General features: G+C 37.3%; 1 pseudogene; it reads right to left on the bottom strand.

Annotated features, from left to right (window-relative positions):
- Positions 1-465: 465 nt before the first annotated feature.
- On the bottom strand, positions 466-24,370 carry LOC147483615 (uncharacterized; annotated as a pseudogene).
- Between the last annotated feature and the right edge of the window lie 212 nt (positions 24,371-24,582).

Raw genomic sequence — 24,582 nt, 5'->3', positions numbered from 1 at the left:
CGCCCGGACAACTTCTTGCCAAATCTGAAGTCTACAAGCTGTATTAATGGGGAAAAAATACATGTTAATAATCTAATATCTAAACGTGGTTGGAATGTCAAGCCGCTACATCCCGATACCAAGAAAAAAAAAAAGGCCACTAACTTAATCGAGGATCATAACAATGGCGAATTTCTACAAAACTTTCAGCTCGTAATGACTACAAACTTTTTAAGAAATTTGAAACCAACGTCATATGTCATAAAAGACCTTCCCAGGACACAATCTAATCCGTGAAAACGGATCCACCCTAAATTTTGCTAAGTAAAAATTTTCTATTGCTTTAGAAAATTATGCATATCAAGGAATATGTACAAATACAAACACCCATAAATGTAGCTTATAGTATTTTCCAAGACCAACACTGTACATAGCTCTTCTGAAAGCAATGACCGCGAGTATAAAGACAGAATCGTCGCGGATGATTCATCCAATGGGGTGCAGTATTGAAACAAACGGGCATGCCGGGCATGTGTTGATAATATTCAATGTGTGTTTGATCGGCACAAGTGCATATAATTTGTGGTATAAAAGCAGATGGAATCAAGTTCTTCATCGGGTCTTTCTCTTTCAAGACTTGTGCTTCTTTACCCAACCGCTTAATCTTCGCTTTGAGAACCTTTTCAAGCTCGGCATGTTTTACGTTAGTGGTCAAATATGTAAAGAATCAACTATCACTATATATTAAAGCATAAAATTAAGAATATAAGCAATCACCAACCCGAGCCTCGAGAAAGAACAAGCCCAATATCTTTAAATGTGTGGAATACATACATGTTCTCCACTCCTACAGATCAGATATTATTGAGTAATTCAGATGTTTATCTAATAAGCATAGCATCACAGCACCATGAACTGAAGAAGGTTTAACAAGAAAATGTATTTTTGTTTAGGTCACCTTACCAAATCGTAAAAGCTAAACTTTTGCCATATTGGAAGCATCGGTTCTCTCCAGATTCCTTTGGATAATTCAAAGTAATATCCTTCAACCTGATTTCCATGATATCATACAATTAGGAACATGAAATATTAGTTAAGCTGGGATAAAAAAATCCATCAAAAGATTGAAACATACTTCAACAGAATCAAACTTCTCCTTTGTTACAAGAACACATACCACATACCACATGCGTGCCTTGAAGTCTATACAATTTGCAATTGGTTTCACTTTAGAATTCTAAGTGAGACATAAGTAAGACACTCCCTGCGGCGTGCCGGCGGGGAAGTGTCCCAGTGTCGTGGGACCCTTGATCCCCACAACCCAAATTTTTTTATGTTTCTATATTGTAGTCGGACTAATTTTCCTATATAAAAAGTGTGAGAGAAGGCCAAAACTAACTTAACCGTATCCTCCCCTAACAAAGAAATATTAAACCGGTGGGAGTAAATTGTCCGGCAAAAAACAAAATGTTGATATCTTAATACCTTCAAAGAAAGAATAAATCACATTTAAATAGACTCACAAGTCAAAACAAGAAACTTATAAATAACCATGAGCAATATGTCTTACATCGGTGCTAGCTCCCGAAAGAGCGACAACTTTTCAAATTTGTATAAAGTTGCAGAACCCTGGGAACCTCTTCATTTTTCTCTTCCTGCAATTCCAAAATTAGTTATCATACATCACCAAGATCATTCAAAGCATGCAAGAACAGATCAACCAAGACTCGCTACCCTATTAGATATTATAAAAAAAAGGGGAATAGAATCAACTAGCCTACAACAATTAGAATAGAATCTGTATTACTTAAGAAAGAAATTTCAATCTATTTCAGGAAAATATTAATTGAAAGAAAAAAATACTAATCAAATATATTTTGACACTATTACCTGGGTGGCCAAGACCTCAAACTCACCACTGCCAACAACATAAAAGCAATCCCCCTCTCCACCCTGCAACACAGGAAAATTAGTTCAGCATGTATAAAAGCAATCCCCCTCTCCACCCTGCAACACAAGAAAACTCTACTATATGTTTAGCTCAAATAGCATATTTATAGTGTAAAATAACCGAGCGGCTCGGGCTTGGCTCGTTTAAGCTCGGCTCGTTTAACTATATGAGCCGAGCTCGAGCTCGAGCTCAATTTAAAGCTTATTGTAATTAGCGAGCCGAGCTTGAGCATGGTAAAACTTCGGCTTGTTTAGCTCGAATTCCACCCTTATCTGTGGACGTGTGAATCTTAATACATGCAGTTATCATTGTACACGCAATAGTAGATTGGCGGAGATACACCCAGCACTAAGGTTCCATAAGAGTGGTTATCTTAACTTCGGTAAAACAGACCTAAGGGTGCATTGGTACAAAATAAAATAAGAGGAATGAGAGTAAAGTATACACTAGATAGGGGTCCAAGTCTATCCTACCCTAATCAGTATATATTGGGCAAATCTCCATAAATTTCTCATCACAATCAATTAATGACGTTGAAACTTTTCAATAAATTATGGGAATATGGGCTAAACAGAGAAGGAAATGAAGAGCCAGTAACCAGTTAGTATATGGATGTACACAGAACACCATACGTATATGGATGTACTTCTCTGAGTTTGTGTTTCTCTCAAGACATAACCTAGCTTGTAATTTTAAGTGAAGTTGCCAAGTTGGTGATCATCATTCTTCAAGAAATTTAGAAACATGTGGGGGCAAGAGCAGGTGTATACAACTATCAAATATGATTAAACAATCAGTAAAATATACTTCATACACTTAATTAGGTCCGGTAGAGGTTATTGTTCTCTTATAACTAACACAAAGTCCCAAATACCCTTGTCTCTCCAGCTCTTGCATGAAATCAGGCATAGCATTACTAATAAACAATTTAGTCAAACACTTTATAGACGGACTACAAACCCAAAACAGGGAGATAACATCACCCAAACAACACATTATTTCCAGTTAAGCAAATTAAGGAGTTAAGAAGAAGACAACTTATAGAGGATGCAATATAAGTTTTAGATTGGTAGAACTACAATAAATTTTTCCAAACCAACAAGAAAATAACAGAAATAGAATGACTCTTTCAAATTTAATTGCCAAGAAGACACATGAGGATTTCTCAAAAGAGCGGTAATTTGACGATAATCAGGGATTACGCACCATGAGCTTTGAATTAAAATGACAAATTTAATTTATAAATTTTGAAATCGCAATAAAAAGAAACACATAAAATTTTTGAACTAAAAGCCAGAAATTCTTACCAGATCAATTGAAAATGGAGATTTTTTGGAAGTGACCAAAATTGCAACAGAGATAGAACAACCTTGTCCGAAATGATGAACGCGATTGGGAGAAATCTGGGAGAGAGCAGAAACCCTAAGTGACAATTGAAAAGAGGGAGTTTTAGTTGTTTTTTGTCTATTTTTGTTTTTTCTCTTTTTATTATTTTCTCGAGCAAGTGATTTTGGAGACTCTTTATCCACGGTAGGGGTAATTTTTGGAAAACATAAACCACCATTTTTCGGGAAACAGTGGGGAATAAGAATATCTTAAAACAAAATGGGCAATATTTGGTAGTACCGTGGCATATGCGGATATTATATACCACTATATCACGTAAACAGTGGTATTTGCTTGTACCTAGATTTGCAAAGCGAAATGTACCGTGGTAAATGACTATAACCCACTGTTATTATAAATACAGTGGTATATACCATTTGACCAACCGTGGGTAATGACCCTTTTTGTAGTAGTGAACCCTAAAATATATTTGTATTATATGTAGAGGGAATAAATGTCTCGACAAATATAGTTTTGTATTTTAAGTAGTGTTAGTCATAATTCATTTATTGTGATTGGGAATGTCTTGCTATTCAAGTAGCTTTAATATTATCTTCACCACATTAGACATTTTCACAAAACTTCAATCAAACTTTTATTGTTAAGCCTAACAATAAAAAGAAGTCGATGAGTTTTATCAAGGTTTGATTCTTCCTTTTTATAGAGAGTGGTGCAAAAAATTTAAATGAGTAATTAATATAATTTTCATATCTCATAGCTATGCATAGTTGCTAATATTTTTTAGAATAATTTAATATAACGACATCCGTTTGTAGGGCACATTCATGTGATAAATCTTTTTAAGTGGGAGTAGTGTATTCTTTGAGGATATGGAAACAATCAATCTATTTTAGTGATTTGTACACATTAGTACGTAAGCCGAACGGTAATGATTTACCGCTAAATTATCATAAATCTAATAAAACTATTATACAAACTAGATCGAGTTTAAGGTAATTCTATTTGAAAATTACGGATTAATATCCTAAACTACAAAGTGAAGAAGCTATCTCAATTTGACCCCTTAGTTTTCAAGTACTTCTACAGCATAATCGCTGCTCATTAACGTATTTTGGTTTATTTTCAATAAAATATATTCTGATTCAAAAATTTGCCGGTAAATCACCATAAATATAAGAAAACTATTATACAAGCTAGATCGAGTTTAAGATAATTCTATTTGAAAATTACAGATTAATATCCTAAACCACAAAGTGAATAGACTATCTCCATTTGATTCCTTAGTTTTCAAGTACTTATGCACCATAATTGCTACTCATTAACGTATTTCGGTTTATTTTCAATAAAAATATATTATGATTCGAAAATTTGCAGCTAAATCACTATAAATCTAAGAAAAGTATTATACAAGCTAGATCGAGTTTAAGATAATTCTATTTAAAAATTATAGATTAATATCCTAAACCACAAAGTGAAGAGGCTATATAAATTTGATCATTTAGTTTCCAAGTACTTTTGCACCATAATCGCTGCTCATTAACATATTTCGGTTTATTTTCAATAAAAATATATTCTGATTCGAAAATTTGTGTGAGACATTTTGTAAAGCCTTTTCAGCACACAAAATATTTAATAGATTCCGGGCGTATGCCGGGTTCAAAATCTAGTCTTTACACTATATGATAGCCTGCTTTTGAGGAACCCACTATCCACTATCGAGTATCCAGTAGGCAAATTGAAATCTCCCTATTTGTTCAATTTATAAACACCTCCCTCACAAAAATTAGAAATCCCCCTTTATTAATAATTTAGAAGAACCCCCCTAATGTAACTTAAATTATATAATTATTTTCCAATTTTCTCCCTGAATTTAAAACAAGCCCTCTTTTATTAATAATTTAGAAAAAAACTCCCTAATATCACTTAAATAACATAATTATCCCTTATATTAAATTAGATGTGCCTCCCCCTATGTAATTACAATTAGACTCCAAAAAAACCATGCTAATTATCGATCTCGAATGACGGGTTTCAAGATTTCAGGAAAAAAAAAACCTCGATGCGTAGCACGGTTTGCATACTTGTCTATCTAATAAAAAAGCTTGGTGTGGAGGCCGAGGGACCCATCCGGTGGCTACAAATCTTTCTCACAAGTAATGACATGGCAGATCCAAAATTTTATAGGGTATGTACAGTTTAAAATGTTAATTTTAAAGAGTACTAGATCATTGTTGATTTGGTCAACAATGGCTGCTTTGTGGGCTAGGCTTTTATCATTCGGTTGGTTGGGGTTCTTTTGGACCAAATTTGAAACAGTATCGTGGGCACGGGTTATATACTAATACAATTATAATAGTCATGCAATGAGTATATATATGTCAACTATATGTCAAAACTAGAGTCTGAACCATCCCAAATGACATTAGACAGATATATGCAATTTTGGAGGTTCAAACCTTCTCACATGCTCCCAAATTCATTTCCATCTATTTGTACGTTTCGAGACACCCCAAATAGAGTGGTCAAACGTACAAATCGGAGCATCAAGTTGGGAGTCATGCCTGGTTGAAGTTTCAACCTGGTTCTAATACCAATTGTCACGGACACGCTTGGTCGTAGTGCGCGTTGTGCGGCGTTTAGGTGTAACTTGTCCCAAGCAAGCTGATAAGCACCCAAGTGTATTATGAAACCCCATTGAGACATATAAATTTGGTTAATTATGTGTTTAATAATCATGAAATAAATATGTTTTCATACTTTTGCAGGTATTCGCAGTAAACATGGAAATATGGTTTAAACCTGCGATAAAGCACGAGGAACGACATATATATGAATTCTTCCAAATCCGCACAGAAGCATCAAACTTCCAAAGCTCCTATCTCTTGAACTAGGACTACGAATGCGACAAGTGAGCTGCTCAGACAATCAGGGCGATGAACTCTACGCATCGGTGGGAAGTTGTAAAATTGCCCAAAGACCGGACCGCCACTGGACTACACATAGGACCCACTATACGGGCCCACAAGATTGGATGAGTCATCAATCATGGAGCATGTCAAGACAAAAATGACAAATTATTGGTGCAAAGTTGACACCTTGCATGTAATTAATTAGATTAGGTGTTAATAGTAAAAAAAAAGGGCAAGGTGTCACTTTGTTTTAATGTGGTGGATAAAAATTAAATGAAGTAAAGATGGTTTGATGTTTCACATGGGAGAAAATGAGATGTCTCTCAAATGGAGAAGAAAATAAAATAAGGGGGGGACACTCCATTTACTCCCTTGACTTCTTTTCCTTACCTTGTATTATTTTAGTTCTTTAGCCATTTTTATTATGAGTTAGTTTTTAGTTTTTAGTTTTTGGTAAGAAAGCTTGTAATAGTTTTAATGGAGGAAACCTTGGTTTTCTTCTAGAAAATAAATAAAAAGCAATTGAGTTTAGTTAGTTTTTTTTCTTTCTCTTTCTTTCTCTTTTGTTCTTCTAGTTTGTAATCCTTTATCCCAAGGATCATGAACTAACTTCCCTTTTGGGGAGTTAATCCAACTCATGTGAGGGAAAATAATTGTTATTGGTTTGGTAGGTTGTTAGGAAGAACAACTAGACCTACATCCTATCCCAAAATGATAGTTGGTGTAGTGTCTAGTTAGGAATCAAGGAATGAGCTTAGAGATAAGTCATTACTTGATTCCAATTGCTAACATGTATGAGTTTAGAAATGAGCCATACATGTTAGGGATCAAGTTTTCTTCTATTAGGGCTTGTCTATGAGTCTAGGAAGATTCAAATGAACCTTTTCAAATCAACAACTAAATGTTATTTTCACATGAGAAGGATCAGCTTTCCACCTTTTATTTAGTAAATTGTATTTTGTCTTAGTTGCATATTTCGAATATTAATATTTTTATTTAATGTTTGTGTAGGAAAGAAACCTAGTTTTAATATAAACTTACTCACTAGTTCCCTAAGAGCAACAACCAAGTTGTAGTTGTCCTAACCTTTAGGTTGGTTCAATCCTTACTTCAACTTTACGAACGCGAAGATCGTGAGTAAGGAACTTTGAATTCGCCTTTGCATCAAATTAGAGAGTCAAATCTCTAACGTAGTAAAAAGGACTAATATCAAAATGGCGCCGCTGCCGGGGAAAAGGTATAGGACTTGTTCTACAGATTGGAAGTTGCATCAAGGGGGAACCCTCACTCTCTTCCTTTCTTTCATTTCGTTTTTTTTTTACTTTTTTTCGATTTTTCAATCGTAAACAACCTGTTCACTCACAGATTTTTTGTTGTACTTCCGTGCGAAAAGTTAGGGACTGGAGCGTAAACTACATCAACATATAAGGTTGCTCAAAATTTGAGCTTTTGTGGGATAATCATCCGCGTGCGATATCGTACTTTCGGCGTCCGCTAGTGTAACCAGCGTCATGGGGGTGCATTTGTTCGTTGGTGCTAATAATTTACCTCCAAAGATCCCCCGATCTACCTTGATCCATATCCGGGGATAAATCTCGACGGACTGTACTGAAATTTGAATATCTATTGGGATTAATCCGTCGACGATTGAAACGTCTGTTTCACTCTTTGGCGGACTAGGGAAGCTTCTGAGGTTCCAACGTTTTTTGTTTTTTTTATTGCATGAATGCCATGTACGTAGTTATTATAAATTAGTTTATGGATTATTATTTACGTCTTAGGCTAGAAATATGCATGAATCATATTAATATGCCCGTAAATATTTATATGCGATTAAGTGGGTATGAATTGCATATTAATGTATATGTACATACCAATGATACTATTTTGTATGGTTATCTATATTTATATGTATAAGTGTATATTATTGCATGTTTAGTATTTCTCTACGTATACGTACACGGTATTGTCTAATAAGTCGATTTTGTCAAGAAAGAGGAGAACATTCCAACGAGGGTTAAAATCTGAGTTGGGTAAGTTGTTTCTAAACCCTACAGGGTAAAGCTACTCTCTATATGACATTCACAATCTCATTGAGTATTGTCGAAATCGAATTATTATGCAATACAAGAGTCGTATTTTAGTTTATGTATAATACCTTGTATGTTTAGTTTTGTCGTATTTATCTGTGTATGTATACTATATTGGCATGCTAATGTATTTAGATACGTATGAGTAATTCAAATTTGTCTGTTACTGTTGATATACGTTTACGTAATATCGATTTACAAATTAGTATACATATACACGTATTACTGATGTATATTTGCATGTACGTATGGAAGTATTTATCGATGACACAAGCTTGCCTATTCGTATAGCTATACGTATGAGTAGAGTACCTTCACATGCTACTGAACCTAGTATTGTATGAGTAGATCGTATTTGCATGTTTGTATTTTCACCGTTGCATAAATCTTAAAAAAAAAAAAAAAAAAAATAAGTTAAACTTAATACCGCATTTGCATAAATTTTAATTCCATAAATCTTAATCATATTCCAACGGTGTCTAGGAAACTTGAAAGATTGAGGTTACTTAATTAGAACCGTGTTTGCATGGAAAGCCTCCCTCATATCTCTCTTGTGACCTGGCTATTGGTTTATGCACACGTATTTCTAGCTTCACTGCTACGTTAGCAGCAGTTTAGGCCTATGTTGTTCAACTTTAATGTTTAAGATAATAACAAAATTTGAGTCCTACTAAATTTCTTCTGTAAGTTAGATCTAATTTTATGCTTGCATGAGATTAAGGTCTGGTTCCACTAAAGAAATTGAACATACCTATCGTCGAAAAAAATACGATAAGCAATTGCGTAAGTTCTCACCTAAAAATTGTTCTTCTTCGTTAATTACCTTCATCCACGATCCTTCGTTGCCATCAACTTAAATCATTATGGCCGACGATCCTCTCCTGCCCGGAGAAGCCCCTCTCGGACTTATATCTTTGCACAGGGAAGGACCTTCTTCCGCGATCAAACTTGAAGACATTGTCGGTGATTTTTATTATCCCACCAAAGCGTTTTTCAGTTTGTTACCTATATATCATGATTTGGAGCACGAAAAAACCTTACAATCATCTTCGTAGGCTTCAACAAGTGGCAACAACATTTCACCATCAGCCAGTCTCTAAGAAACAACTCTTGCCATTTGTTTCCATTCACTTTAGCGGAAAAAGTGTCAATTTGGCTAGCGGGGACAACGATACGATCCATAGACACATGGAATAAACTAGTTCAAGCTTTCATGCTTCGGTTTTACACTAAAAAACAACCGAAATGCTTCGAAAATTCAATTCTTTTCGTCAAAATCCTCATGAATCCTTTTACGGAAGCATGGAGTCGCTTTTATCGATCTTCGTTAGAATGTTCTCATCACCAACCTGGACAAAGTCATGTCCTTGTTCGTTCATTCTTTAATGGTCTTTCGATCATCAAAAAGAAACTCTTGATATAATGAGCGGCGGTTTGCTTCATGGGCAAAGGAGCTACCAGTTTTATACTTTTCTTGAAAAACAAGCGAAAAAAAAAGTACACTTGGGGTAACACTGAGTCGTCTAGGCCATCAAAGGATAATGTTACAAAAGCCACATCTATTTTTGAAGTAAAACCTGATCCCGAATTAAAAATTTTGATAGAATCCCTAACTAAAAAAGTAGATGCCCTTGCAGTTCAAGTAAACGATCAAATACCAAAACAGGTCCCGAGCGTTGACACATCCCCATGTGTTCTTTGTCTCAGTCCTGACCATCCTGATGTTTATTGTCCCTTGTTATATGCCTCCCCTTCTCAACAGTCGGAGGAGGCATGTGCTTTCAACATTCCCAATGCACCGTGGAGACAACATCCGAACTTCACTTGGCGCCAAAATAACCAACAAATGGGGGCTCCTCCAGGTTTCGCTAATCCACCTGTTCGACCTACCAACAATTTTATTCCATACCGCCAAGGAAATAATCAACAATACCAACAAGGTCAATTTCAAAATAATGCCAATGCTAACTATCAAACCAACCGCAGCCTTGTTCCAGCTAATCCAGATCCAAACTATAATCAACAACTTCTCAGCAATAATCGTGAACTACTACCTGTTGCACAACCTGCACAACCTGTTTCGGATAGGACAAACGAGACTTTCTTAGCCTACATGAACCAACAGTCTCAAATTTTAACGTCTATCCAACAATCACTTCAACAATTGGCGCAAGAAAAGAGTCAGAAAGGCGTGTTTCCTGGACAAGCAGTTCCAAACCCTAAACCAGTAAACACAGCCTTTGAACTTACTAATGCACCTGGTACAAGCACCTCCAATCAAGGTGAGGTGCATGCAATCACTACTCTACGATCTGGAAAAACGGTAGACAATCAAATACATATGCCAGATGATCAACCAAAGGAATCCGAAGGTTCCAATGAACCTATTTCTAATAATGAACCTACGGACGATTCATCAGATCAAACAAAGTCAACATCTCAGAATTTAGGAAATAAGCAAGAAGACCCCTTTTCCAAATTCCGTCCTAAAGGCACCGATTTCTGCGACGCTTGGCAAAGAATAAACCCGATGAGAATTTTCTTTGAAATTCAAGAGACTTTTAAAAATTTAACGATCAACTTACCTTTTCTCGATGCCTTAAAACTATTACCAAAACATGCAAAATTTCTAAAAGATATGTGCACCACAAAAAGGAGAACTAATGTTCCTCAACAAGCGTTCCTCACCGAACAATTTCCATCCATTACCGAACACAATGGTATAGTAAAATACAAAGACCCTGGTAGACCAACGGTTCCATGCACCTTAGGTGACAAATATACGGCTACTGTGCTATTGGACCTAGGAGCTAATGTGAACTTACTTCCATATTACTTATTTAAACAACTAGGTCTTCATGAGCTCAAACCTACCACCATGACTCTACAGTTAGCCGATCGTTCCATAAAGTATCCAAAAGGAATTGTGGAAAACGTTCTCGTAAAAGTCCAAGACTTCTTCTATCCTATAGACTTTGTTATTTTGGATACTGAAGTTGCATGTGATTCCATTCCTATCATCTTAGGACGTCCGTTCTAGCAACCGCTAATGCTCTTATTAAGCGTAGGGATGGTTCAATGACCATGTCCTTCGAAATCTATCGGTAGAAGTAAATGTGTTCAAGTTGATGAAACAAATTCCAGAGCCTAACATTGATGGTGAGGTGAACAGGGTTGAAAACATTCCGCAAGAGTATTTAACAAACTCGTTTCCAGAAGATGAAGTGTACCAATTTCTTTCCTTTAGCGAATCCAAGTTTGAGGATGATGATTATACACAAGAAGTAAATGAGTTATTAGAGTCAATACCATTATTTGACTCTACGACTGTGATGTCCAGTAACTTGGATGAACATAAATTTGTTTACTGCATGGATGATGACTTTCCTCAAGAATCATTAATACCCACTCCGCCCACCCCTGATTTAAAACCTCTTCCTTTGGACTTAAAATACGTACAGCTTGATCCAAATGGTCGTCACCCAGTTATCATTTCTTCAAAATTAACTGACGATCAGGAAGCTCGTTTAATTAATGTCATTCAACAACATCGTTCTGCGATTGGATGGTCCCTCGATGACATTAAAGGCATTGAACATACTGTGTGCACCCATCGCATACACCTTGAATAAAATGCTAAGACGTCACGTGAACCGCAGCGTCGACTAAACCCTACCATGAAAGATGTGGTACGAGAGGAAGTTTTAAAATTACTTTCGATCGCGGGTATTATTTACCCTATCTCGATAGTGTTTGGGTGAGTCAATACACGCGTTGTTCCCAAGAAATCTGGCATTCGGGTTGTGAGAAATGATAAAGATGAATGCATTTCGCTCGTATCCAGTGAAATGGCGAATATGCATTGACTATCGCAAACTTAATGCCGTTACTCGTAAGGATCACTTTCCACTCCCATTCATCGATCGATGCTCGAGCGTTTAGCCGGTCATGCATATTACTGTTTTCTTGATGGTTATTGGGGTTATTTTCGGATAGTCATAGACCCTGGCGATCAAAGAAAAGACCACGTTCACCATCCATTTGGTACATTTGCATATAAAGCTAACGCTTTTCGGCCTTTTGCAATGCACCCGGTACTTTCCAATATTTGCATGCTTCACATTTTCGATTGATATGGTTGAGCGTTTTATGGAAGTATTCATGGACGACTTCTCAATATATGAAGATTCTTTTCGATAGTTTGTTTGTCAAATCTTGAAAAGGTATTTACACGTTGTGAAGAGAAAAACCTTGTTCTTAATTGGGAAAAATGTCATTTCATGGTTACAAAAGGAATAGTTTTAGGACATATCGTTTTGAAGACGGAATTGAAGTCGACAAAGCTAAGATAGAAAAATTGCTTCACTTCCTATACCAAAATTAGTTCGAGACATTCGGCAGATTCTTAGGACACGCGGGTTTTATAGGAGATTTATTCAAGATTTCAAAGGTTGCTTTCGACCCTTAACCAATCTCCGCTTAAAGATGCCGTTTTGATTTCGGTTTCAATTGCAACCAAGCCTTTGAAATTTTAAAACCGCATTAACTACGCTCTCCCATAATTCAACCACCGATTGGTCTAAACCTACGAATTAATGTGTGACGTGGCGACTATGCTATTGGAGATGTACTAGGGCAACATCGGTGAAGATAAGCCGATTTTCATTTACTATGCGAGTAAAACCCTTAATGAAGCTCAACGTAACTATACCACCACCGAGAAAGAGTTTCGCGGTTGTATATGCTTTGGATAAGTTTCGGTCCTTACCTAGTGGGTTCTCCAACTATTGTCTACACCGACCATGCGGCGCTTCGTTATCTATTGCTTAAAAAAAAGATGCAAAACAAAGATTGATCCAATGGATTCTCCTTTTGCAAGAGTTTACTCTAGAAATTACGGATAAAAAGGTTGCAAAAATGTGTGGTTTGCGGACCATTTATCCGCGACTTGTCGATGATGTTGATACTAATACCGAACCTATCTGTGATTCCTTCCCAGATGAACACTTGTACTCTATTTTTTCGTCCCCTTGGTACGCTGACATAGTAAATTACTTAGTTACCGAAGAAGTCCCTTCATCTTGATCTCGTAATGACCGGAAAAAGTTCTTATCCACTGTGAAATTTTATTTCTGGGATGATCCCTACCTCTTCAAGTAATCTTGTGGTGGTCATTTTAGTGGTAAGAAAACTGCGACCAAGGTTCTACAATGTGGATTTTATTGGCCAACACTGTTTAGAGATGCACATGAGCATTGTAAAGCATGCAATCATTTGCCGGCGACTAGGGCGCATTACTCAATGAAATATGATGCCCTTAAATCCCATTTTAATTGTGGAAATCTTTGATGTATGGGGCATCGACTTCATGGGTCCATTTCCAAATTCACATGGCTTCCTATACATACTAGTAGCAGTTGACTACATGTCAAAATGGATTGAGGCATTGGCATGTCGTGCTAACGATTATAAAACGGTCGTTTTGTTCGTAAAAGAAAATATTTTCTCTCGATTTGGTGTTCCAAAAGCTATAATTAGTGATGGGGGAAAACATTTATGCAATAAAAATTTTGAATCATTAGTAAAGAAATATGGAGTCACGCACATAGTGGCAACTCCGTATCATCCTCAAACCAGTGGTCAAGTAGAAGTCTCTAATAGAGAGATCAAATCCATTTTGGAAAAAATTGTTAATCCATCTAGAAAAGACTGGTCTCTATGATTATCTGATGCATTGTGGGCATACAAAACAGCTTTTAAGACACCTATAGGGATGTCTCCTTATCGCCTCGTTTTTGGAAAACCTTGTCATCTGCCGGTTGAACTTGAGCACCGTGCTTTATGGGCCATCAAAAGCCTCAATTATAATACTAACGCGGCAGGCGCGAAGAGAAAATTGCAGTTAAATAAGCTTGAGGAAATTCGGAGTGATGCCTATGATCTCTCAAAATCCTATAAAGCCAACATGAAAAGAGTGCATGACAAGCACATATTGAGAAAAGAATTCAAAGTGGGTCAAAAAGTTTTGTTGTACAAATCAAGATTACACATTTTTCTAGGAAAATTAAAGACTCGATGGTCTGGTCCTTTCACCGTCTCTACTATCACCCCTTATGGGGCTATTTCTTTGAAAAACGTAAATGATGACAGCGAATTTCAAGTAAATGGCCAACGTCTTAAACATTATCATGAGTTGCGCTCTCCAGATGTCAAAGAGACTCTTCTCAATGACCCAGTCTATATAGACTGATAGATTCGATGGTGTACTTCTTTCCATGTGTTTAAACAGAGAAAGTACGCCATTTGGGTAGCCGGGCCCTCTTCTATTTTCTTTTCTAAAAATCCCTAGAGTGTGTGGTTGCAAGCGCCGGAACCAAAGTCCACAAAAACTCCACTTCAGAACTGAGTATAAATGTCTTTTGATAATCGAGCAAACGTGCCTCCTGGAAAACAATGGGTACCAAAAATTTCAACTCCTTCTTTCTCCTCCCTTTTCTATTCTCTTCCTCGCGAACTCCAACTCATCATTTGGTCCAAATCTCACCCATCTCGAATAGGTAATGGTCGTAGTACTTTTTTTGCCTCAAAGCTTACGCGCGAAAAAGGATGGGGTGGTGTATGAACTATCAAACTCCTTTCTCGTCGGTCTTGATCTTCTATCCGAGATGACCGGTATAAGGTATATTATTATCGACACCATTCGGCCGCGGGATAAACTTCGTCGTCATCTCGTTGTTCCCACAGGTTGGGATTCGTCTTGAGGATCTGACGTTAAAAGACTCACATTCGTCTTGAGGACTAGACGTTAAAAGACTCACATTCATCTTGAGGATCTGACGTAAAAAGACTCAACATGTATATACTCGTTTTTCCCTTAGCACCAAGCATGGTGCCCAAAGAGAGTCGTGATATGCAACATCGGACATTTCTTAGTTCGTGGCAGCAATGGATTCCACCGAAAGCCAACCCCGTCGGTTTTCTATGTGGATTTGTATCAAGGGGCGGTTTGAGGCTATACCATATGTACTAAGGGTAATATTATTACTAGACCATTATACATTGGTCGGGGGATGGTACCGAATCCCGAACCCTAGGCCCCATAACATAAAGGTTAAGCCACGATCGGTTGGATTGGGTTAAGCCCCGAGCCGACATGAAAGTTACTTTGAAGTTAAGCTGTTGTGATGTGTTGTTTTATTTGGACTTCCGGTGTTGTTGACACGTTCCTTTCGTCTTGTACATTTGTATATAAATAAATAGTTTCAAAAAAAAAAAAAAAAATTGAGTTTGAATGTGATTATGTCATATTCCAGTGGATGAAATTTTTAATGCCGATCGTTTTGATATCTCATTGGTTCAATTTGGAGTTAAAACGAATCAAAATTCCAAATTTGAAATTTCGAAACAATTCGGGACATAAGGGGAATTTTTGGAAATCATTTGGGCTTGGGGCAAAATTTGGACCTAACCCAAATTCACGGACTCGGTTACAAAAACCCACACGCGGGGCAACCACGCGTCCACCCCTCTCATTTCTTCCCTCTAAAAATCCGGATCTTGGTCTCCCTCACAATCCCCTCGCGCACGCGACTCTACAACAGTGAATTCAACCCGCGCACGCGGGCCAAACTCCACCAAATTAAAAATCCTTCCTCCAGCACCATCTCCTCCACCAATCCTAGCTATTTCAACCCTCAAAATATCATCTACACCGCGCTATGGCAGCACGAAGGAAAATCACAGTTGAGAGAAATTTCGAAAACCTATACAATTCTGGGATGTTTCACCCATTTTTCGATGAGGAAATTGCTAGTAGAGAGTGGGAATATCTATTGCATCGAATTCCAGCTCAGTACTCCGAAGATTTAGTGTTGAAATTTTACAACAATGGAGGTTTCCGGGGTGATGAATTTTGGATTACGGCGGATGGGTTGGAACGCGTGAACTCATCTTTGGAGTTAATATCGAATCAAAGCACATATTCCGATAAAACTCGATAGTCCGACCCATTGTATTGTCGAGTATCCAACTACGAGGGATTTGATGTTTGACACGCTTCTCGAGGAGAGTACAATGATGGCTCGAACTGCGTGTACCAAAGACTCGCTTCGACGAAACCAACTAGCCGCGTCAATTTCGGGCTTGCAACGTCATTGGAACATCAAAGACGTCGGCGTGAACAAGACATTCTTGCACATCTTTGTGGATCTTCCGGGGAGAAGAAGCACACTTTCGTATGGTTCATTTTTGGGCCATATTCTTACGACAGCGTCAAGCCAAATTGACTCCTCTTCTTTGTACTTGTTACTCAACTTATGCTTAATTTAGGGTTCCGGTCCGCTACTCCTTTTCATTCCAACAAGGTCTTTCGAGAATTTGGAATTTTCGAGACTTGTGTTACGGACACTGGGACCCGGTAGCTAGAGATGACATTGAGCGTGATAACGTACCTCCTCCTCCCCCTTCACCACATTTTTTTTAATGAGGCTACTATGCACCGAATCAACACTCCCATGGAAGCCTTGAGACACATGAACACTAGTATGCGCGGGATGTTTCTTCGTCCGGGAAGAGATGATTACTTCCCAAAATGACTTCCAAAGAAGAAATGCGAAATCGCCAAGGCCGTTTCAGAGAATGATGTTGGCAAATCACCTTTGCAATTCGGGATCAATTGCTATAGTCTATAGGCCACATTCGGACCGGTCATTTCGGCCCGAAGTTCGTCGTGGCGGCACGACGTAGAAACCCGGTTCATCATCTTACGCTAACTTCGGAGGATTCCCAAGAGTGTTTATTTCCCTTATGCATTGCATTTTTAGTTTTCTTGTGATAAAAATATTATATATCGGTTGATTTCTCATAATTTTGTATCTCCAGACGGTTTGAATGAGAAATTATTTATGTTATGAAATTATTGTAATGGGCCTACTCTCAAAGCCCAACGGTCAGAACCAAACGGACTGACTCCAACAATCAGATGCCCAAAGGTCAGAAATCAAATTATAAATACAACTCTCCTTTTCCACTTTCACTCATTCCCTTCTCTCCCTCTTCACAAATTCTTTTTCACAAATTCTCAATTTCTTGAACATAATGAATCAAATAGAGCGATGGGAAAAGGAGCAACGCGAATGGGCTATCACAGTATTAGTGATAACAATGTTTATCATTATTCTCCTGTCACTCATGCATAACATGATCAAGAACAGCTAGATCTATGTAACCATCTCTTTTTCTGACTTTCATTTTGTATATTAGTATGGTGTGTTAAATAATTCTCACACATTTGTATGGGTTACGTATTAAATGGAGAAGTTTCGTATTAACTATTTGTGTATATTAGTTGTCTTTTCCTCTCTAAAATAAATAAATAAATAATAATAATAATAAATAAATAAATAAATAAACAAACCATAACAAAGAAAGGTCATTCAAAACTCACCAAAATAATTAATTGATACACATGGTGTTCAGAGAAGATCGCGCACGCTACAAGGTACACATAACACTTGTCACACATGCAGCTCGATTATTCTATCCATATTCTATTATGGAGTTATGATCATCATTTCTGAAATTACGTGTAAGTCTAACTACCCTGTGAAACTTTCCTCCGTATTTTCTAACATTGAACCATCTCATTAATTGTATTTGGATATCTGACATGACAAGACTTACTATGGATCCCCATTGATGATGTTCATAATCACATGGGTCATTAACTACACTTGGAATCCAGATTGGTACAGACTTATAGATTGGCTATAAATCTCTTCTTTTTCAGCCATTCTTATTCAAACAATTTTCATTATCCTTCCCTCAGTAATACTACCAATGGATCAACCAAGAAAAATAACGGCAGAGAAAGACTACCCGAAAACTTTTCGAGAAGATGGCGGTTTTCTCCTTATTTTGACACGAAATCATACGTCGCGGATGGGGCCTCTTCTATATCATTCAAATTTGCTGGTTATTCCGAGAATTGGTTTTGATGTTCTACCAATTTAGCGGATCTGAAAATGGAAAATTCTACTTCAATGCCTATGGACAACGTTCGGAATTGACTAAGGAAATGATCTCCGACATACTTCAAATCCCAATGAATACCCCCGAGTCCCTTTTTCAAGAGTCATCATTTGATTCCGCCAAAACTTTACTCGAAGCCATCAGATCTCATGACGAAGTCGGAAATACACATCACATTATTCTTCAACTCTTTGAAACAGAATCAACGTGTTGTGCTCCATCGGGTTGGGACACAATGTGGTAGGTACATCACACCAATCGGAAGTCACAAAGCCTCAACTTCACCTACTTTGGATTTTGCGGACTCAAAGAGATGACTTTTGTCTAATACCACACCTCTGGAACGTAATCACCAAGAAAACAAGAAGGTCAACACCCCTACCCACTTTAGTAACGCAGATTATGATGCGTTGGGGTTATCCAGTAATTTCTCTAGAGACACCCCTTCAAAGAGCACAAATAAAAGTACTCCAAACAGATTACTCCGTTGGTTTTTGGACTCCTGATACTCTGATAGAGGAACATAACGATCCAAGCTCAAATTCTGACCATTTATTTGATGAAAATGCCATGCTGAACATTATTAATCCCATGGAAGGCATTAAACTTCTTCATCATGGTTTGAGGGAACTACACGCTCATCAGAATATCATCATCACAACTCTTCAGGATTTCCAAGATCGTCCAAGCAATGCATGATGTTGAAAGGGGAGGAGATCTTGGAAAATCATTCTCAGTCCCTGCAAAATCACGCTCTCCTAATGGAAAATCAAACTATACTCTCTGCCAGCCAAAGGGACATTCAGATGCAACTCGGCCAACAAATGGAAGAATTAAACAGTCTGGTGCACGATATGCGTGTCCAAGATCAACATAACAATCCATAATTTTCTAATATTACTAAGTCAATAAATAATTACTCGTATATGTTATTACATTTTTCGTCGTATTATGAATTTTGTCTTACCTTTGTGTTTTCTTTTGTATGAAATGCTTAATAGGATTGTCATCATTTGCGTTGTGACTAATATAATTTAACATGTGCTTACATGAGGGTCTATTCTCTTACATACTCATTTATCCATCCAGTTTGCCTTTGTCATTACCTATTTCTTTACTTCATCCATTATAGCAACTTCATCAATTACATCTTCATCAAACATGGTACCTCCCAAACTCATTCCTGAGCAATCCTTTCAGTCTATGATGGATTCCAATACCTATGGCCATCTTTTCCGTGACTACATTACAAACATCGGATGGTCTTCCCTAATTCTTCAACCTGACCAAACTTATTCTCCGAGTTTGGCTGCATACTTTTATGCTAATATGGAAGACACACCAGCATTCAACCATGCGCATAGTTTCTACTTAGACGGGTTCACAATCCAAGTTGGTAACATACCTCATATCTTTTCTGAACAACAACTTGCACTAACTTTGGATCTTCCATATCACGACCCTGTTGCATCATGACATTACATCTATCATAATTCTTACCGTTCCTTTCAGTGGCAAGCGTTTCGTGAAACTTACGGTGATGGTCTTGAGATTAAACGAGAAGGAAATGGCCATATGTGGCATGGCGTGACGTCACCATTCCCTTAGCAAGCATGACCATGAACATGGGGACTGCGATGTTATTTGTACTCCTGAACATTATGGGAGATTGACATTTTTCAACTGCCAATGAGGCTGCTTGCGTCGTATTCAGTGCACTAGCTCAAGGTCATACATTATTTAACATCATAGGTTGTGTTATCTCCAACTTGAAATGAGCTCGCACTTTTCAGGATTAGTATATACTTTTACCGGTCATCGCTTGCCAAATCATGAAGACACATTTCCCACAGTTTGCAGCTACTTTTCATGACTGGGTCAAGGTAGATTCTATGTGTCCAGCAAACAGAATCATTCGTTCATTGAGGTTTCGGCAATGGAAGCATCCCGCTCGGTACCTGAGGCATGTTCGTTGTTACCTGAAGGATGAAAATATGAAGACACATTTGAGGAAATCTGGAAACGAAGAATGGGCAGAAATTTGGCAGACTATTATCTTTTGGCGCGATGCTAAGGAAATGCATTTCCTTCAAGAGGACGCCAGAGCTTCACATCCTGCTGGATGGTAAACTTGAGCTTGCCATTGTACATATATCTAGCTAAACCTTATGTTTGGTGTACTATTGTTTTTCATGTTTCGTATGCTATTGTTTTTATTTCGTGTGCTATGTTTAGTGTGCTATTGAACATTTTCTTGTTCTTCTGAATAATATATTATGTTGTTCTAAACCTTTACGTTCCAGCAATCTAGCCCTAATTTTGCTCACAGTTCTCAGGTACTTTCTCTCTTTAATTATTGATACTTCGAGGACTAAGCAGCCATTCTGTTGGGGGTGCTTTAACCCTATAGCAAATATTAGGCAAATTGTAACCTGTATATAGTTTTTATTTTCATGTTAATAATTGTACTTAGTGACAAAGTCTTGTTTCCTTTTCAATGATGAAAATTGTCTAGAAATCTCACATTAGTATCCGAATTAGGATTTGTTTTTTTTTAAGAAACTTAAGATAATATGTATGCAATAGTTTAAACATTTTTTCATGAACATTCATGTACTGAGTATCATCGATTGTACATAACAGTAAGTTTCTGGAACCAACGGTTAGTTACTTAAGCTATAAATCCTGTGAGAATCTAATAAAAAACCTTGACATGAGTGATTTGTGTGTGATGACACAGAGGAGTAGTTTTTCCGATTAGAGAAAATCACGCATCTACTTACTTGATCACCACCGAACCCTAGGCTAAAGTAGAATTTAAGCTATCTTTGGATCGACATAGCTAAAAATTCTTACCTGTTACAAATTTTACCGCTAGTCACTCCACTGAACCTTTCATCAAACCTTTCACTTTCACTAAAAAAAAATTCCTTACCCATCTATTAAACCAAATAAAAGAACCTACCTAAGTGATGAGTATGAGAAATAGGATGAAATGTGGAAAGAATAAAGAGAAAGACTTGTCCCAAATAAAAGTCAGTTACTTGCTTCAGGAAAGAAAAATATAATCATGTTCTTAAGCCATCTAAAAAAAAAAAAAAAAAAAAAATCCATTAGAGGCTTAAGAACAAAGTTGGAAAACTTAGTTAGAAGAAGGAAAGAAAACAAAGTATAAATACATGAAGACCCTATTCTCTCATACTCGTAAATTTTAATTATCCATTTCCATTTTCTTGTACACTATCACCTAATCCCCACAATACCTAATAAAGACATCTAGCTCAATTAGGAGTAGGGTGGTGTGATAATAAGTAATAGACGTGTTTGATCTACATCGGCTCTTCTGACTGTCATTGAGATGTGAGGAAACGTGTGCCCACTGCACACTGGAGTTAACAAACCTGAGTGGAAATTTTTGAGTGAAATTGTGTTTTGACACATACCGTGAGAACCCATTTAGGTACACTCTCCAAAGGATTCGGAAACAACCACGCTAGTACATTTCAATGAAAAGTTCTTTGCATGCATAATCATATGTAGATGTTTTAATTATTGAATACATATTAACTTGAGTTTCAAAGAAATCAATCCTCGTTCCCTGCTAAGGAGATGTATGGATATCTGAGATTAATTTAGGAAACGAGTTTTTGTCACTGAGTCGTTGTAGTATAAATGAAGTTTGTGAGTATCTTCTCTGGAAAACTCTCACGAGGCTATAACTCATCCGCTAGGGAATTCCTAATGGTTTAAGGCCTTGTTGCATATGGTCAATGCAACCGCACTCTGCGAAACGAGAATTAGTTAGGACTACACATTTTTGGCCACTTATCTATTTTAATGTCTTTTCTTTGCTTGAGGACAAGCAAAGTGCTGTTTGGGGGTAGTGTGATAAGCACCCAAAAGTGTATTATGAAACCACATTGAGACATATAAATTTGGTTAATTATGTGTTTAATAATCATGAAATAAATATGTTTTCATACTTTTGCAGGTATTCGCAGTAAACATGGAAATATGGTTTAAACCTGCGATAAAGCACGAGGAACGACATATATATGAATTCTTCCAAATCCGCATAGAAGCATCAAACTTCCAAAGCTCCGATCTCTTAAACCAGGACTCCGAATGCGACAAGTGAGTTGCTCAGACAATCAGGGCGATGAACTCTACGCATCGGCGGGAAGTTGTAAAATTGCCCAAAGACGGACCGCCATCGACTGGACTAGGACCCAGGACCCATTTATCTGAGACCCACAAGATTGGATGAGTCATCAATCATGGAGCATGTCAAGACAAAAATGACAAATTATTGGTGCAAAATTGACACCTTGCATGTAATTAATTAGATTAGGTGTTAATAGTGAAAAAAAAGGGCAAGGTGTCACTTTGTTTTAATGTGGTGGATAAAAATTAAATGAAGTAAAGATGGTTTGATGTTTCACATGGGAGGAAATGAGATGTCTCTCAAATGGAGAAGAAAAGAAAACAAGGGGGGGACACTCCATTTACTCCCTTGACTTCTTTTCCTTACCTTGTATTATTTTAGTTCCTTAGCCATTTTTATTATGAGTTAGTTTTTAGTTTTTAGTTTTTGGTAAGAAAGCTTGTAATAGTTTTAATGGAAGAAACCTTGGTTTTCTTCTAGAAAATAAAAAGCAAGTGAGTTTAGTTAGTTTTTCTTCTTTCTCTTTCTCTCTCTTTTGTTCTTCTAGTTTGTAATCCTTTATCCCAAGGATCATGAGCTAACTTCCCTTTTGGGGAGTTAATCCAACTCATGTGAGGGAAAATAATTGTTATTGGTTTGGTAGGTTGTTAGGAAGAACAACTAGACCTACATCCTATCCCAAAATGATAGTTGGTGTAGTGTCTAGTTAGGAATCAAGGAATGAGCTTAGAGATAAGTCATTGCTTGATTCCAATTGCTAACATGTATGAGTTTAGAAATGAGCCATACATGTTAGGGATCAAGTTTTCTTCCATTAGGGCTTGTCTATGAGTCTAGGAAGATTCAAATAAACCTTTTCAAATCAACAACTAAATGTTATTTTCACATGAGGAGGATTAGCTCTCCACTTTTTATTTAGTAAATTGTATTTTGTCTTAGTTGCATATTTCGAATATTAATGTTTTTATTTAATGTTTGTGTAGGAAAGAAACCTAGTTTTAATATAAACTTACTCACTAGTTCCCTAAGAGTAACAACCAAGTTGTAGTTGTCCTAACCTTTAGGTTGATTCGATCCTTACTTCAACTTTATGAATGCGAAGATCGTGAGTAAGGAACTTTGAATTCGCCTTTGCATCAAATTAGAGAGTCAAATCTCTAACATAGTAAAAAGGACTAATATCACAAGCCTATTGTTTGAGTGAGCAGTGCGAGCTAGTGGTGATTGAGTGAACAGTAATCAAATCACAATTGTATGTAGTGAGCGGAAACAGTAAGTAAGAAGGCATCAAATAACTTTCATCCAAGCAAGCCTAAGAACTGTACCGCTGAAGAGACCGCACATCTATTTATCAAGCACATTGTCAAGTACTGGGGTGTACCAAACAACATTGCCAGTGACAAAGATGGCAGATTCACAAGAAAATTCTGGACCGAATAGTTCAAGCTTATGAGTTCTCAGCTCAACTTCTCCACCAGCAATCACCCTCAGAGTGATGGTTAGACAGAAAGATTCAACTCCATGCTAGAAAAGTATTTATGCCACTTCATTGGTACCAATAAGTTAGCGTGGGTACAACTACTCGATGTGGCACAATTTTGCTTCAACCTCCAAAAAAGCTGAATTAACCACCAACAAGAGCCCCTTTGAACTCATCACTGGACAACAACCACTAGTATCTCACATGGTCGTTAGCGGGTACAAAGCCATCCAGCTTACCAAGGAATGACAAACCAATGCAAATCTTGCCAAAGTCTATTTGGAGAAAGCTGCACACAAGATTAAATCCGCCACTTCAACAGAGTAGACAGAGCTCACAAAGGACTTTCACAATGCTATGTCGGACCAGTCACCATTCTAGACTGTATTGGCCAAGTCTCCTATAAGCTTCAACTACCATATTGGCTTAGAAAGATACACCCAATCTTCCATGTCAGCTGTTTGAAGGAGTACCATGCAGACAAGGACGATCCAGATAGAAGCATCACCACCAGAAGATTCAAGCATGCCACCATCAAACTAGACAGAAAGGTCGAGGAGATTCTAGCTGATTGAACAATCACCCAAGCATCAAGAGATCAGCTGCAGTTGGAGTATCTTGTCAAGTGGAAA

This window comes from Coptis chinensis, chromosome 8 (genome assembly GCF_015680905.1).
Source record: "Coptis chinensis isolate HL-2020 chromosome 8, ASM1568090v1, whole genome shotgun sequence".
In the NCBI taxonomy this organism is placed as follows: domain Eukaryota; kingdom Viridiplantae; phylum Streptophyta; class Magnoliopsida; order Ranunculales; family Ranunculaceae; genus Coptis; species Coptis chinensis.
Note: the sequence above shows the minus strand (reverse complement) of the source record. Positions and strands in the feature narration are given on the sequence as shown.